This window comes from Bombina bombina, unplaced genomic scaffold, assembly GCF_027579735.1.
Source record: "Bombina bombina isolate aBomBom1 unplaced genomic scaffold, aBomBom1.pri scaffold_511, whole genome shotgun sequence".
Taxonomy (NCBI): domain Eukaryota; kingdom Metazoa; phylum Chordata; class Amphibia; order Anura; family Bombinatoridae; genus Bombina; species Bombina bombina.
The window spans coordinates 106,315-122,500 of record NW_026511998.1 but is presented as its reverse complement, the minus strand read 5'-3'; the positions used below and the strand labels follow the sequence as shown (position 1 = coordinate 122,500).

The 16,186-nt window shown below is 36.9% G+C and overlaps 18 non-coding genes across 18 annotated transcripts; all 18 read left to right on the top strand.

The window, feature by feature from the left end:
- Positions 1 to 834: 834 nt before the first annotated feature.
- On the top strand, positions 835 to 907 carry TRNAR-ACG (transfer RNA arginine (anticodon ACG)). Its single transcript has one exon. It is a non-coding gene; the product is annotated as a tRNA-Arg (tRNA).
- Positions 908 to 1,451: 544 nt separating this feature from the next.
- TRNAH-GUG (transfer RNA histidin (anticodon GUG)) lies at positions 1,452 to 1,523 on the top strand. Its single transcript has one exon. It is a non-coding gene; the product is annotated as a tRNA-His (tRNA).
- Positions 1,524 to 2,563: 1,040 nt separating this feature from the next.
- Positions 2,564 to 2,636, top strand: TRNAR-ACG (transfer RNA arginine (anticodon ACG)). Its single transcript has one exon. It is a non-coding gene; the product is annotated as a tRNA-Arg (tRNA).
- A 544-nt stretch (positions 2,637 to 3,180) lies between these two features.
- Positions 3,181 to 3,252, top strand: TRNAH-GUG (transfer RNA histidin (anticodon GUG)). The gene has a single exon. It is a non-coding gene; the product is annotated as a tRNA-His (tRNA).
- A 1,042-nt stretch (positions 3,253 to 4,294) lies between these two features.
- Positions 4,295 to 4,367, top strand: TRNAR-ACG (transfer RNA arginine (anticodon ACG)). The gene has a single exon. It is a non-coding gene; the product is annotated as a tRNA-Arg (tRNA).
- A 544-nt stretch (positions 4,368 to 4,911) lies between these two features.
- TRNAH-GUG (transfer RNA histidin (anticodon GUG)) lies at positions 4,912 to 4,983 on the top strand. The gene has a single exon. It is a non-coding gene; the product is annotated as a tRNA-His (tRNA).
- A 1,044-nt stretch (positions 4,984 to 6,027) lies between these two features.
- On the top strand, positions 6,028 to 6,100 carry TRNAR-ACG (transfer RNA arginine (anticodon ACG)). The gene has a single exon. It is a non-coding gene; the product is annotated as a tRNA-Arg (tRNA).
- A 544-nt stretch (positions 6,101 to 6,644) lies between these two features.
- Positions 6,645 to 6,716, top strand: TRNAH-GUG (transfer RNA histidin (anticodon GUG)). Its single transcript has one exon. It is a non-coding gene; the product is annotated as a tRNA-His (tRNA).
- Positions 6,717 to 7,758: 1,042 nt separating this feature from the next.
- TRNAR-ACG (transfer RNA arginine (anticodon ACG)) lies at positions 7,759 to 7,831 on the top strand. Its single transcript has one exon. It is a non-coding gene; the product is annotated as a tRNA-Arg (tRNA).
- A 544-nt stretch (positions 7,832 to 8,375) lies between these two features.
- TRNAH-GUG (transfer RNA histidin (anticodon GUG)) lies at positions 8,376 to 8,447 on the top strand. The gene has a single exon. It is a non-coding gene; the product is annotated as a tRNA-His (tRNA).
- Positions 8,448 to 9,489: 1,042 nt separating this feature from the next.
- TRNAR-ACG (transfer RNA arginine (anticodon ACG)) lies at positions 9,490 to 9,562 on the top strand. The gene has a single exon. It is a non-coding gene; the product is annotated as a tRNA-Arg (tRNA).
- Positions 9,563 to 10,106: 544 nt separating this feature from the next.
- TRNAH-GUG (transfer RNA histidin (anticodon GUG)) lies at positions 10,107 to 10,178 on the top strand. The gene has a single exon. It is a non-coding gene; the product is annotated as a tRNA-His (tRNA).
- Positions 10,179 to 11,222: 1,044 nt separating this feature from the next.
- TRNAR-ACG (transfer RNA arginine (anticodon ACG)) lies at positions 11,223 to 11,295 on the top strand. Its single transcript has one exon. It is a non-coding gene; the product is annotated as a tRNA-Arg (tRNA).
- Positions 11,296 to 11,839: 544 nt separating this feature from the next.
- TRNAH-GUG (transfer RNA histidin (anticodon GUG)) lies at positions 11,840 to 11,911 on the top strand. Its single transcript has one exon. It is a non-coding gene; the product is annotated as a tRNA-His (tRNA).
- A 1,042-nt stretch (positions 11,912 to 12,953) lies between these two features.
- TRNAR-ACG (transfer RNA arginine (anticodon ACG)) lies at positions 12,954 to 13,026 on the top strand. Its single transcript has one exon. It is a non-coding gene; the product is annotated as a tRNA-Arg (tRNA).
- Positions 13,027 to 13,570: 544 nt separating this feature from the next.
- Positions 13,571 to 13,642, top strand: TRNAH-GUG (transfer RNA histidin (anticodon GUG)). Its single transcript has one exon. It is a non-coding gene; the product is annotated as a tRNA-His (tRNA).
- Positions 13,643 to 14,684: 1,042 nt separating this feature from the next.
- On the top strand, positions 14,685 to 14,757 carry TRNAR-ACG (transfer RNA arginine (anticodon ACG)). The gene has a single exon. It is a non-coding gene; the product is annotated as a tRNA-Arg (tRNA).
- Positions 14,758 to 15,301: 544 nt separating this feature from the next.
- Positions 15,302 to 15,373, top strand: TRNAH-GUG (transfer RNA histidin (anticodon GUG)). Its single transcript has one exon. It is a non-coding gene; the product is annotated as a tRNA-His (tRNA).
- Positions 15,374 to 16,186: the final 813 nt, after the last annotated feature.

Sequence of the window (16,186 nt, the reverse complement as noted above, 5' to 3'; positions counted from 1 at the left end):
ATTCAGTGTAATCAGCAGGCGTAATGGGATACATACAACCCTTACAAACGATAGCTGGTTAACCACAAGTGTAAATCATGACTAGAAAATGTTTTCATTTATCTGCCGGAATTGGCCAATGAGAAGGTTTCTTGCATTCTGTTATCTTTAAGCTTGGATCAACCAGTAACCTTAACCGGTCAAAATACATCAATGGCAAGGAACTGACAATGCTTACCTTGAGATATTCTGTCAGTCTCTCTGCTACCACCAGTCCTCTAATTTGAAGCCCCCTTTTCTCTCCTTCCTCAACAGAAGAATACTGTTTTAAGACAAGTATTTTAGTTAACCCTTGAGTAATAAAGAATCCGAAAATATAGCACATTTTGACATGTCCCTGTTACGGATATAAAATACATTTTTAGCAAATGTTCCTTAATTGAAAAAAACTCTTAAAGTAAAATGTTCTACAATATAAAAGTTATGTGTTTTTATGTATGTACATATATCTATATATAGATAGATAGATAAATATACAAATACACACACACACACAAACAAATATTTATATATCTATATCTATATCTATATTTATATATATATATATATATATATATATTTATATATACTCAAACAGGCCATCCTTTCTACTGATGGTAAATTGCACCAGACATTTTCAACATTAGATGCACAAGGTTAGAGAAAGTCCCAAGTAAATTAAGGCCAGATTTGTTATATCCAAACATGTGAAAGTGAATGCCAATAAACACTTCTCCACCAACGAGAGCGTTTGAGCTAGTCAATCTCAAGCCACAATCATCATCAGACTCGTCAGCTGGCATATAACGCCCACGTGGGCCAGTGGCGCAATGGATAACGCGTCTGACTACGGATCAGAAGATTGTAGGTTCGACTCCTACCTGGCTCGTGGCTTTTGAGCAGCTAATTGGTTCCTTACATTTTCAAAGCAAACTGAAGTTCCTGCAGTGACCTAGTTTATGGGCCTTGGATTATCTCTACAAGAATTGTATTCATTTTTTTTATTTTAACAGTTAGAGAGCTTTTGTTCTTACAGTATGGAATATTTTGATAACATACGCTGAAGAGAGTTGCCCTGATTCCCTGTTACTACATTTCCCTACGTGCTTAAAAAACGTTGCTTTAGAATGCAGCCATGGATAGACAACACAAGTAGAAGAGATCAAGTTCTTCAATCTAGAAGTGTTAAAGGGGAAAGATAACTGCCAAGAAAATGGTGTCTGGAAAGCAAAGGCTGTTAATTGAAGAAAGAGTCTAAGAAAGAAAAAAAAAAGAAAAAAAAAGAAAAAAAAACAAACAAAAAACAAACAAAACAACAGACACAGCACAAAACCAAAATGTAACCGACTTACGACTATTTCGACGGTGGTCAGTGACTTCAGCGTAATACTCTTAGGCAATCCTGCAGTCTCTGTTGTCAGCACAGCCGTCGTGCCGTGATCGTATAGTGGTTAGTACTCTGCGTTGTGGCCGCAGCAACCCCGGTTCGAATCCGGGTCACGGCAAGTTTTGTGAGGTTGCTGATTAAGACAATGCCATGTGTCTTGGGGTGCACATGGACCCACAGAGTCTGCTTGTGTTGTGAACAAATACGCAATTTCATACGTGAGTCTGTTTTCTAGCTTTGAGAAGGAAAAAAGGGTGACTTTTGGGAGCTGTCTGTTCTCTGGCTTTTTTTCAAATTTCTTTTTAAGAAATAAGTTCAAAGGTTATTCAGTGTAATCAGCAGGCGTAATGGGATACATACAACCCTTACAAACGATAGCTGGTTAACCACAAGTGTAAATCATGACTAGAAAATGTTTTCATTTATCTGCCGGAATTGGCCAATGAGAAGGTTTCTTGCATTCTGTTATCTTTAAGCTTGGATCAACCAGTAACCTTAACCGGTCAAAATACATCAATGGCAAGGAACTGACAATGCTTACCTTGAGATATTCTGTCAGTCTCTCTGCTACCACCAGTCCTCTAATTTGAAGCCCCCTTTTCTCTCCTTCCTCAACAGAAGAATACTGTTTTAAGACAAGTATTTTAGTTAACCCTTGAGTAATAAAGAATCCGAAAATATAGCACATTTTGACATGTCCCTGTTACGGATATAAAATACATTTTTAGCAAATGTTCCTTAATTGAAAAAAACTCTTAAAGTAAAATGTTCTACAATATAAAAGTTATGTGTTTTTATGTATGTACATATATCTATATATAGATAGATAGATAAATATACAAATACACACACACACACAAACAAATATTTATATATCTATATCTATATCTATATTTATATATATATATATATATATATATATTTATATATACTCAAACAGGCCATCCTTTCTACTGATGGTAAATTGCACCAGACATTTTCAACATTAGATGCACAAGGTTAGAGAAAGTCCCAAGTAAATTAAGGCCAGATTTGTTATATCCAAACATGTGAAAGTGAATGCCAATAAACACTTCTCCACCAACGAGAGCGTTTGAGCTAGTCAATCTCAAGCCACAATCATCATCAGACTCGTCAGCTGGCATATAACGCCCACGTGGGCCAGTGGCGCAATGGATAACGCGTCTGACTACGGATCAGAAGATTGTAGGTTCGACTCCTACCTGGCTCGTGGCTTTTGAGCAGCTAATTGGTTCCTTACATTTTCAAAGCAAACTGAAGTTCCTGCAGTGACCTAGTTTATGGGCCTTGGATTATCTCTACAAGAATTGTATTCATTTTTTTTATTTTAACAGTTAGAGAGCTTTTGTTCTTACAGTATGGAATATTTTGATAACATACGCTGAAGAGAGTTGCCCTGATTCCCTGTTACTACATTTCCCTACGTGCTTAAAAAACGTTGCTTTAGAATGCAGCCATGGATAGACAACACAAGTAGAAGAGATCAAGTTCTTCAATCTAGAAGTGTTAAAGGGGAAAGATAACTGCCAAGAAAATGGTGTCTGGAAAGCAAAGGCTGTTAATTGAAGAAAGAGTCTAAGAAAGAAAAAAAAAAGAAAAAAAAAGAAAAAAAAACAAACAAAAAACAAACAAAACAACAGACACAGCACAAAACCAAAATGTAACCGACTTACGACTATTTCGACGGTGGTCAGTGACTTCAGCGTAATACTCTTAGGCAATCCTGCAGTCTCTGTTGTCAGCACAGCCGTCGTGCCGTGATCGTATAGTGGTTAGTACTCTGCGTTGTGGCCGCAGCAACCCCGGTTCGAATCCGGGTCACGGCAAGTTTTGTGAGGTTGCTGATTAAGACAATGCCATGTGTCTTGGGGTGCACATGGACCCACAGAGTCTGCTTGTGTTGTGAACAAATACGCAATTTCATACGTGAGTCTGTTTTCTAGCTTTGAGAAGGAAAAAAGGGTGACTTTTGGGAGCTGTCTGTTCTCTGGCTTTTTTTCAAATTTCTTTTTAAGAAATAAGTTCAAAGGTTATTCAGTGTAATCAGCAGGCGTAATGGGATACATACAACCCTTACAAACGATAGCTGGTTAACCACAAGTGTAAATCATGACTAGAAAATGTTTTCATTTATCTGCCGGAATTGGCCAATGAGAAGGTTTCTTGCATTCTGTTATCTTTAAGCTTGGATCAACCAGTAACCTTAACCGGTCAAAATACATCAATGGCAAGGAACTGACAATGCTTACCTTGAGATATTCTGTCAGTCTCTCTGCTACCACCAGTCCTCTAATTTGAAGCCCCCTTTTCTCTCCTTCCTCAACAGAAGAATACTGTTTTAAGACAAGTATTTTAGTTAACCCTTGAGTAATAAAGAATCCGAAAATATAGCACATTTTGACATGTCCCTGTTACGGATATAAAATACATTTTTAGCAAATGTTCCTTAATTGAAAAAAACTCTTAAAGTAAAATGTTCTACAATATAAAAGTTATGTGTTTTTATGTATGTACATATATCTATATATAGATAGATAGATAAATATACAAATACACACACACACACAAACAAATATTTATATATCTATATCTATATCTATATTTATATATATATATATATATATATATATATTTATATATACTCAAACAGGCCATCCTTTCTACTGATGGTAAATTGCACCAGACATTTTCAACATTAGATGCACAAGGTTAGAGAAAGTCCCAAGTAAATTAAGGCCAGATTTGTTATATCCAAACATGTGAAAGTGAATGCCAATAAACACTTCTCCACCAACGAGAGCGTTTGAGCTAGTCAATCTCAAGCCACAATCATCATCAGACTCGTCAGCTGGCATATAACGCCCACGTGGGCCAGTGGCGCAATGGATAACGCGTCTGACTACGGATCAGAAGATTGTAGGTTCGACTCCTACCTGGCTCGTGGCTTTTGAGCAGCTAATTGGTTCCTTACATTTTCAAAGCAAACTGAAGTTCCTGCAGTGACCTAGTTTATGGGCCTTGGATTATCTCTACAAGAATTGTATTCATTTTTTTTATTTTAACAGTTAGAGAGCTTTTGTTCTTACAGTATGGAATATTTTGATAACATACGCTGAAGAGAGTTGCCCTGATTCCCTGTTACTACATTTCCCTACGTGCTTAAAAAACGTTGCTTTAGAATGCAGCCATGGATAGACAACACAAGTAGAAGAGATCAAGTTCTTCAATCTAGAAGTGTTAAAGGGGAAAGATAACTGCCAAGAAAATGGTGTCTGGAAAGCAAAGGCTGTTAATTGAAGAAAGAGTCTAAGAAAGAAAAAAAAAAGAAAAAAAAAGAAAAAAAAACAAACAAAAAACAAACAAAACAACAGACACAGCACAAAACCAAAATGTAACCGACTTACGACTATTTCGACGGTGGTCAGTGACTTCAGCGTAATACTCTTAGGCAATCCTGCAGTCTCTGTTGTCAGCACAGCCGTCGTGCCGTGATCGTATAGTGGTTAGTACTCTGCGTTGTGGCCGCAGCAACCCCGGTTCGAATCCGGGTCACGGCAAGTTTTGTGAGGTTGCTGATTAAGACAATGCCATGTGTCTTGGGGTGCACATGGACCCACAGAGTCTGCTTGTGTTGTGAACAAATACGCAATTTCATACGTGAGTCTGTTTTCTAGCTTTGAGAAGGAAAAAAGGGTGACTTTTGGGAGCTGTCTGTTCTCTGGCTTTTTTTCAAATTTCTTTTTAAGAAATAAGTTCAAAGGTTATTCAGTGTAATCAGCAGGCGTAATGGGATACATACAACCCTTACAAACGATAGCTGGTTAACCACAAGTGTAAATCATGACTAGAAAATGTTTTCATTTATCTGCCGGAATTGGCCAATGAGAAGGTTTCTTGCATTCTGTTATCTTTAAGCTTGGATCAACCAGTAACCTTAACCGGTCAAAATACATCAATGGCAAGGAACTGACAATGCTTACCTTGAGATATTCTGTCAGTCTCTCTGCTACCACCAGTCCTCTAATTTGAAGCCCCCTTTTCTCTCCTTCCTCAACAGAAGAATACTGTTTTAAGACAAGTATTTTAGTTAACCCTTGAGTAATAAAGAATCCGAAAATATAGCACATTTTGACATGTCCCTGTTACGGATATAAAATACATTTTTAGCAAATGTTCCTTAATTGAAAAAAACTCTTAAAGTAAAATGTTCTACAATATAAAAGTTATGTGTTTTTATGTATGTACATATATCTATATATAGATAGATAGATAAATATACAAATACACACACACACACAAACAAATATTTATATATCTATATCTATATCTATATTTATATATATATATATATATATATATATATATTTATATATACTCAAAAAGGCCATCCTTTCTACTGATGGTAAATTGCACCAGACATTTTCAACATTAGATGCACAAGGTTAGAGAAAGTCCCAAGTAAATTAAGGCCAGATTTGTTATATCCAAACATGTGAAAGTGAATGCCAATAAACACTTCTCCACCAACGAGAGCGTTTGAGCTAGTCAATCTCAAGCCACAATCATCATCAGACTCGTCAGCTGGCATATAACGCCCACGTGGGCCAGTGGCGCAATGGATAACGCGTCTGACTACGGATCAGAAGATTGTAGGTTCGACTCCTACCTGGCTCGTGGCTTTTGAGCAGCTAATTGGTTCCTTACATTTTCAAAGCAAACTGAAGTTCCTGCAGTGACCTAGTTTATGGGCCTTGGATTATCTCTACAAGAATTGTATTCATTTTTTTTATTTTAACAGTTAGAGAGCTTTTGTTCTTACAGTATGGAATATTTTGATAACATACGCTGAAGAGAGTTGCCCTGATTCCCTGTTACTACATTTCCCTACGTGCTTAAAAAACGTTGCTTTAGAATGCAGCCATGGATAGACAACACAAGTAGAAGAGATCAAGTTCTTCAATCTAGAAGTGTTAAAGGGGAAAGATAACTGCCAAGAAAATGGTGTCTGGAAAGCAAAGGCTGTTAATTGAAGAAAGAGTCTAAGAAAGAAAAAAAAAAGAAAAAAAAAGAAAAAAAAACAAACAAAAAACAAACAAAACAACAGACACAGCACAAAACCAAAATGTAACCGACTTACGACTATTTCGACGGTGGTCAGTGACTTCAGCGTAATACTCTTAGGCAATCCTGCAGTCTCTGTTGTCAGCACAGCCGTCGTGCCGTGATCGTATAGTGGTTAGTACTCTGCGTTGTGGCCGCAGCAACCCCGGTTCGAATCCGGGTCACGGCAAGTTTTGTGAGGTTGCTGATTAAGACAATGCCATGTGTCTTGGGGTGCACATGGACCCACAGAGTCTGCTTGTGTTGTGAACAAATACGCAATTTCATACGTGAGTCTGTTTTCTAGCTTTGAGAAGGAAAAAAGGGTGACTTTTGGGAGCTGTCTGTTCTCTGGCTTTTTTTCAAATTTCTTTTTAAGAAATAAGTTCAAAGGTTATTCAGTGTAATCAGCAGGCGTAATGGGATACATACAACCCTTACAAACGATAGCTGGTTAACCACAAGTGTAAATCATGACTAGAAAATGTTTTCATTTATCTGCCGGAATTGGCCAATGAGAAGGTTTCTTGCATTCTGTTATCTTTAAGCTTGGATCAACCAGTAACCTTAACCGGTCAAAATACATCAATGGCAAGGAACTGACAATGCTTACCTTGAGATATTCTGTCAGTCTCTCTGCTACCACCAGTCCTCTAATTTGAAGCCCCCTTTTCTCTCCTTCCTCAACAGAAGAATACTGTTTTAAGACAAGTATTTTAGTTAACCCTTGAGTAATAAAGAATCCGAAAATATAGCACATTTTGACATGTCCCTGTTACGGATATAAAATACATTTTTAGCAAATGTTCCTTAATTGAAAAAAACTCTTAAAGTAAAATGTTCTACAATATAAAAGTTATGTGTTTTTATGTATGTACATATATCTATATATAGATAGATAGATAAATATACAAATACACACACACACACAAACAAATATTTATATATCTATATCTATATCTATATTTATATATATATATATATATATATATATATTTATATATACTCAAACAGGCCATCCTTTCTACTGATGGTAAATTGCACCAGACATTTTCAACATTAGATGCACAAGGTTAGAGAAAGTCCCAAGTAAATTAAGGCCAGATTTGTTATATCCAAACATGTGAAAGTGAATGCCAATAAACACTTCTCCACCAACGAGAGCGTTTGAGCTAGTCAATCTCAAGCCACAATCATCATCAGACTCGTCAGCTGGCATATAACGCCCACGTGGGCCAGTGGCGCAATGGATAACGCGTCTGACTACGGATCAGAAGATTGTAGGTTCGACTCCTACCTGGCTCGTGGCTTTTGAGCAGCTAATTGGTTCCTTACATTTTCAAAGCAAACTGAAGTTCCTGCAGTGACCTAGTTTATGGGCCTTGGATTATCTCTACAAGAATTGTATTCATTTTTTTTATTTTAACAGTTAGAGAGCTTTTGTTCTTACAGTATGGAATATTTTGATAACATACGCTGAAGAGAGTTGCCCTGATTCCCTGTTACTACATTTCCCTACGTGCTTAAAAAACGTTGCTTTAGAATGCAGCCATGGATAGACAACACAAGTAGAAGAGATCAAGTTCTTCAATCTAGAAGTGTTAAAGGGGAAAGATAACTGCCAAGAAAATGGTGTCTGGAAAGCAAAGGCTGTTAATTGAAGAAAGAGTCTAAGAAAGAAAAAAAAAAGAAAAAAAAAGAAAAAAAAACAAACAAAAAACAAACAAAACAACAGACACAGCACAAAACCAAAATGTAACCGACTTACGACTATTTCGACGGTGGTCAGTGACTTCAGCGTAATACTCTTAGGCAATCCTGCAGTCTCTGTTGTCAGCACAGCCGTCGTGCCGTGATCGTATAGTGGTTAGTACTCTGCGTTGTGGCCGCAGCAACCCCGGTTCGAATCCGGGTCACGGCAAGTTTTGTGAGGTTGCTGATTAAGACAATGCCATGTGTCTTGGGGTGCACATGGACCCACAGAGTCTGCTTGTGTTGTGAACAAATACGCAATTTCATACGTGAGTCTGTTTTCTAGCTTTGAGAAGGAAAAAAGGGTGACTTTTGGGAGCTGTCTGTTCTCTGGCTTTTTTTCAAATTTCTTTTTAAGAAATAAGTTCAAAGGTTATTCAGTGTAATCAGCAGGCGTAATGGGATACATACAACCCTTACAAACGATAGCTGGTTAACCACAAGTGTAAATCATGACTAGAAAATGTTTTCATTTATCTGCCGGAATTGGCCAATGAGAAGGTTTCTTGCATTCTGTTATCTTTAAGCTTGGATCAACCAGTAACCTTAACCGGTCAAAATACATCAATGGCAAGGAACTGACAATGCTTACCTTGAGATATTCTGTCAGTCTCTCTGCTACCACCAGTCCTCTAATTTGAAGCCCCCTTTTCTCTCCTTCCTCAACAGAAGAATACTGTTTTAAGACAAGTATTTTAGTTAACCCTTGAGTAATAAAGAATCCGAAAATATAGCACATTTTGACATGTCCCTGTTACGGATATAAAATACATTTTTAGCAAATGTTCCTTAATTGAAAAAAACTCTTAAAGTAAAATGTTCTACAATATAAAAGTTATGTGTTTTTATGTATGTACATATATCTATATATAGATAGATAGATAAATATACAAATACACACACACACACAAACAAATATTTATATATCTATATCTATATCTATATATATATATATATATATATATATATATATATTTATATATACTCAAAAAGGCCATCCTTTCTACTGATGGTAAATTGCACCAGACATTTTCAACATTAGATGCACAAGGTTAGAGAAAGTCCCAAGTAAATTAAGGCCAGATTTGTTATATCCAAACATGTGAAAGTGAATGCCAATAAACACTTCTCCACCAACGAGAGCGTTTGAGCTAGTCAATCTCAAGCCACAATCATCATCAGACTCGTCAGCTGGCATATAACGCCCACGTGGGCCAGTGGCGCAATGGATAACGCGTCTGACTACGGATCAGAAGATTGTAGGTTCGACTCCTACCTGGCTCGTGGCTTTTGAGCAGCTAATTGGTTCCTTACATTTTCAAAGCAAACTGAAGTTCCTGCAGTGACCTTGTTTATGGGCCTTGGATTATCTCTACAAGAATTGTATTCATTTTTTTTATTTTAACAGTTAGAGAGCTTTTGTTCTTACAGTATGGAATATTTTGATAACATACGCTGAAGAGAGTTGCCCTGATTCCCTGTTACTACATTTCCCTACGTGCTTAAAAAACGTTGCTTTAGAATGCAGCCATGGATAGACAACACAAGTAGAAGAGATCAAGTTCTTCAATCTAGAAGTGTTAAAGGGGAAAGATAACTGCCAAGAAAATGGTGTCTGGAAAGCAAAGGCTGTTAATTGAAGAAAGAGTCTAAGAAAGAAAAAAAAAAGAAAAAAAAAGAAAAAAAAACAAACAAAAAACAAACAAAACAACAGACACAGCACAAAACCAAAATGTAACCGACTTACGACTATTTCGACGGTGGTCAGTGACTTCAGCGTAATACTCTTAGGCAATCCTGCAGTCTCTGTTGTCAGCACAGCCGTCGTGCCGTGATCGTATAGTGGTTAGTACTCTGCGTTGTGGCCGCAGCAACCCCGGTTCGAATCCGGGTCACGGCAAGTTTTGTGAGGTTGCTGATTAAGACAATGCCATGTGTCTTGGGGTGCACATGGACCCACAGAGTCTGCTTGTGTTGTGAACAAATACGCAATTTCATACGTGAGTCTGTTTTCTAGCTTTGAGAAGGAAAAAAGGGTGACTTTTGGGAGCTGTCTGTTCTCTGGCTTTTTTTCAAATTTCTTTTTAAGAAATAAGTTCAAAGGTTATTCAGTGTAATCAGCAGGCGTAATGGGATACATACAACCCTTACAAACGATAGCTGGTTAACCACAAGTGTAAATCATGACTAGAAAATGTTTTCATTTATCTGCCGGAATTGGCCAATGAGAAGGTTTCTTGCATTCTGTTATCTTTAAGCTTGGATCAACCAGTAACCTTAACCGGTCAAAATACATCAATGACAAGGAACTGACAATGCTTACCTTGAGATATTCTGTCAGTCTCTCTGCTACCACCAGTCCTCTAATTTGAAGCCCCCTTTTCTCTCCTTCCTCAACAGAAGAATACTGTTTTAAGACAAGTATTTTAGTTAACCCTTGAGTAATAAAGAATCCGAAAATATAGCACATTTTGACATGTCCCTGTTACGGATATAAAATACATTTTTAGCAAATGTTCCTTAATTGAAAAAAACTCTTAAAGTAAAATGTTCTACAATATAAAAGTTATGTGTTTTTATGTATGTACATATATCTATATATAGATAGATAGATAAATATACAAATACACACACACACACAAACAAATATTTATATATCTATATCTATATCTATATTTATATATATATATATATATATATATATATATTTATATATACTCAAAAAGGCCATCCTTTCTACTGATGGTAAATTGCACCAGACATTTTCAACATTAGATGCACAAGGTTAGAGAAAGTCCCAAGTAAATTAAGGCCAGATTTGTTATATCCAAACATGTGAAAGTGAATGCCAATAAACACTTCTCCACCAACGAGAGCGTTTGAGCTAGTCAATCTCAAGCCACAATCATCATCAGACTCGTCAGCTGGCATATAACACCCACGTGGGCCAGTGGCGCAATGGATAACGCGTCTGACTACGGATCAGAAGATTGTAGGTTCGACTCCTACCTGGCTCGTGGCTTTTGAGCAGCTAATTGGTTCCTTACATTTTCAAAGCAAACTGAAGTTCCTGCAGTGACCTAGTTTATGGGCCTTGGATTATCTCTACAAGAATTGTATTCATTTTTTTTATTTTAACAGTTAGAGAGCTTTTGTTCTTACAGTATGGAATATTTTGATAACATACGCTGAAGAGAGTTGCCCTGATTCCCTGTTACTACATTTCCCTACGTGCTTAAAAAACGTTGCTTTAGAATGCAGCCATGGATAGACAACACAAGTAGAAGAGATCAAGTTCTTCAATCTAGAAGTGTTAAAGGGGAAAGATAACTGCCAAGAAAATGGTGTCTGGAAAGCAAAGGCTGTTAATTGAAGAAAGAGTCTAAGAAAGAAAAAAAAAAGAAAAAAAAAGAAAAAAAAACAAACAAAAAACAAACAAAACAACAGACACAGCACAAAACCAAAATGTAACCGACTTACGACTATTTCGACGGTGGTCAGTGACTTCAGCGTAATACTCTTAGGCAATCCTGCAGTCTCTGTTGTCAGCACAGCCGTCGTGCCGTGATCGTATAGTGGTTAGTACTCTGCGTTGTGGCCGCAGCAACCCCGGTTCGAATCCGGGTCACGGCAAGTTTTGTGAGGTTGCTGATTAAGACAATGCCATGTGTCTTGGGGTGCACATGGACCCACAGAGTCTGCTTGTGTTGTGAACAAATACGCAATTTCATACGTGAGTCTGTTTTCTAGCTTTGAGAAGGAAAAAAGGGTGACTTTTGGGAGCTGTCTGTTCTCTGGCTTTTTTTCAAATTTCTTTTTAAGAAATAAGTTCAAAGGTTATTCAGTGTAATCAGCAGGCGTAATGGGATACATACAACCCTTACAAACGATAGCTGGTTAACCACAAGTGTAAATCATGACTAGAAAATGTTTTCATTTATCTGCCGGAATTGGCCAATGAGAAGGTTTCTTGCATTCTGTTATCTTTAAGCTTGGATCAACCAGTAACCTTAACCGGTCAAAATACATCAATGGCAAGGAACTGACAATGCTTACCTTGAGATATTCTGTCAGTCTCTCTGCTACCACCAGTCCTCTAATTTGAAGCCCCCTTTTCTCTCCTTCCTCAACAGAAGAATACTGTTTTAAGACAAGTATTTTAGTTAACCCTTGAGTAATAAAGAATCCGAAAATATAGCACATTTTGACATGTCCCTGTTACGGATATAAAATACATTTTTAGCAAATGTTCCTTAATTGAAAAAAACTCTTAAAGTAAAATGTTCTACAATATAAAAGTTATGTGTTTTTATGTATGTACATATATCTATATATAGATAGATAGATAAATATACAAATACACACACACACACAAACAAATATTTATATATCTATATCTATATCTATATTTATATATATATATATATATATATATATATTTATATATACTCAAACAGGCCATCCTTTCTACTGATGGTAAATTGCACCAGACATTTTCAACATTAGATGCACAAGGTTAGAGAAAGTCCCAAGTAAATTAAGGCCAGATTTGTTATATCCAAACATGTGAAAGTGAATGCCAATAAACACTTCTCCACCAACGAGAGCGTTTGAGCTAGTCAATCTCAAGCCACAATCATCATCAGACTCGTCAGCTGGCATATAACGCCCACGTGGGCCAGTGGCGCAATGGATAACGCGTCTGACTACGGATCAGAAGATTGTAGGTTCGACTCCTACCTGGCTCGTGGCTTTTGAGCAGCTAATTGGTTCCTTACATTTTCAAAGCAAACTGAAGTTCCTGCAGTGACCTAGTTTATGGGCCTTGGATTATCTCTACAAGAATTGTATTCATTTTTTTTATTTTAACAGTTAGAGAGCTTTTGTTCTTACAGTATGGAATATTTTGATAACATACGCTGAAGAGAGTTGCCCTGATTCCCTGTTACTACATTTCCCTACGTGCTTAAAAAACGTTGCTTTAGAATGCAGCCATGGATAGACAACACAAGTAGAAGAGATCAAGTTCTTCAATCTAGAAGTGTTAAAGGGGAAAGATAACTGCCAAGAAAATGGTGTCTGGAAAGCAAAGGCTGTTAATTGAAGAAAGAGTCTAAGAAAGAAAAAAAAAAGAAAAAAAAAGAAAAAAAAACAAACAAAAAACAAACAAAACAACAGACACAGCACAAAACCAAAATGTAACCGACTTACGACTATTTCGACGGTGGTCAGTGACTTCAGCGTAATACTCTTAGGCAATCCTGCAGTCTCTGTTGTCAGCACAGCCGTCGTGCCGTGATCGTATAGTGGTTAGTACTCTGCGTTGTGGCCGCAGCAACCCCGGTTCGAATCCGGGTCACGGCAAGTTTTGTGAGGTTGCTGATTAAGACAATGCCATGTGTCTTGGGGTGCACATGGACCCACAGAGTCTGCTTGTGTTGTGAACAAATACGCAATTTCATACGTGAGTCTGTTTTCTAGCTTTGAGAAGGAAAAAAGGGTGACTTTTGGGAGCTGTCTGTTCTCTGGCTTTTTTTCAAATTTCTTTTTAAGAAATAAGTTCAAAGGTTATTCAGTGTAATCAGCAGGCGTAATGGGATACATACAACCCTTACAAACGATAGCTGGTTAACCACAAGTGTAAATCATGACTAGAAAATGTTTTCATTTATCTGCCGGAATTGGCCAATGAGAAGGTTTCTTGCATTCTGTTATCTTTAAGCTTGGATCAACCAGTAACCTTAACCGGTCAAAATACATCAATGGCAAGGAACTGACAATGCTTACCTTGAGATATTCTGTCAGTCTCTCTGCTACCACCAGTCCTCTAATTTGAAGCCCCCTTTTCTCTCCTTCCTCAACAGAAGAATACTGTTTTAAGACAAGTATTTTAGTTAACCCTTGAGTAATAAAGAATCCGAAAATATAGCACATTTTGACATGTCCCTGTTACGGATATAAAATACATTTTTAGCAAATGTTCCTTAATTGAAAAAAACTCTTAAAGTAAAATGTTCTACAATATAAAAGTTATGTGTTTTTATGTATGTACATATATCTATATATAGATAGATAGATAAATATACAAATACACACACACACACAAACAAATATTTATATATCTATATCTATATCTATATTTATATATATATATATATATATATATATATTTATATATACTCAAAAAGGCCATCCTTTCTACTGATGGTAAATTGCACCAGACATTTTCAACATTAGATGCACAAGGTTAGAGAAAGTCCCAAGTAAATTAAGGCCAGATTTGTTATATCCAAACATGTGAAAGTGAATGCCAATAAACACTTCTCCACCAACGAGAGCGTTTGAGCTAGTCAATCTCAAGCCACAATCATCATCAGACTCGTCAGCTGGCATATAACACCCACGTGGGCCAGTGGCGCAATGGATAACGCGTCTGACTACGGATCAGAAGATTGTAGGTTCGACTCCTACCTGGCTCGTGGCTTTTGAGCAGCTAATTGGTTCCTTACATTTTCAAAGCAAACTGAAGTTCCTGCAGTGACCTTGTTTATGGGCCTTGGATTATCTCTACAAGAATTGTATTCATTTTTTTTATTTTAACAGTTAGAGAGCTTTTGTTCTTACAGTATGGAATATTTTGATAACATACGCTGAAGAGAGTTGCCCTGATTCCCTGTTACTACATTTCCCTACGTGCTTAAAAAACGTTGCTTTAGAATGCAGCCATGGATAGACAACACAAGTAGAAGAGATCAAGTTCTTCAATCTAGAAGTGTTAAAGGGGAAAGATAACTGCCAAGAAAATGGTGTCTGGAAAGCAAAGGCTGTTAATTGAAGAAAGAGTCTAAGAAAGAAAAAAAAAAGAAAAAAAAAGAAAAAAAAACAAACAAAAAACAAACAAAACAACAGACACAGCACAAAACCAAAATGTAACCGACTTACGACTATTTCGACGGTGGTCAGTGACTTCAGCGTAATACTCTTAGGCAATCCTGCAGTCTCTGTTGTCAGCACAGCCGTCGTGCCGTGATCGTATAGTGGTTAGTACTCTGCGTTGTGGCCGCAGCAACCCCGGTTCGAATCCGGGTCACGGCAAGTTTTGTGAGGTTGCTGATTAAGACAATGCCATGTGTCTTGGGGTGCACATGGACCCACAGAGTCTGCTTGTGTTGTGAACAAATACGCAATTTCATACGTGAGTCTGTTTTCTAGCTTTGAGAAGGAAAAAAGGGTGACTTTTGGGAGCTGTCTGTTCTCTGGCTTTTTTTCAAATTTCTTTTTAAGAAATAAGTTCAAAGGTTATTCAGTGTAATCAGCAGGCGTAATGGGATACATACAACCCTTACAAACGATAGCTGGTTAACCACAAGTGTAAATCATGACTAGAAAATGTTTTCATTTATCTGCCGGAATTGGCCAATGAGAAGGTTTCTTGCATTCTGTTATCTTTAAGCTTGGATCAACCAGTAACCTTAACCGGTCAAAATACATCAATGGCAAGGAACTGACAATGCTTACCTTGAGATATTCTGTCAGTCTCTCTGCTACCACCAGTCCTCTAATTTGAAGCCCCCTTTTCTCTCCTTCCTCAACAGAAGAATACTGTTTTAAGACAAGTATTTTAGTTAACCCTTGAGTAATAAAGAATCCGAAAATATAGCACATTTTGACATGTCCCTGTTACGGATATAAAATACATTTTTAGCAAATGTTCCTTAATTGAAAAAAACTCTTAAAGTAAAATGTTCTACAATATAAAAGTTATGTGTTTTTATGTATGTACATATATCTATATATAGATAGATAGATAAATATACAAATACACACACACACACAAACAAATATTTATATATCTATATCTATATCTATATTTATATATATATATATATATATATATATTTATATATA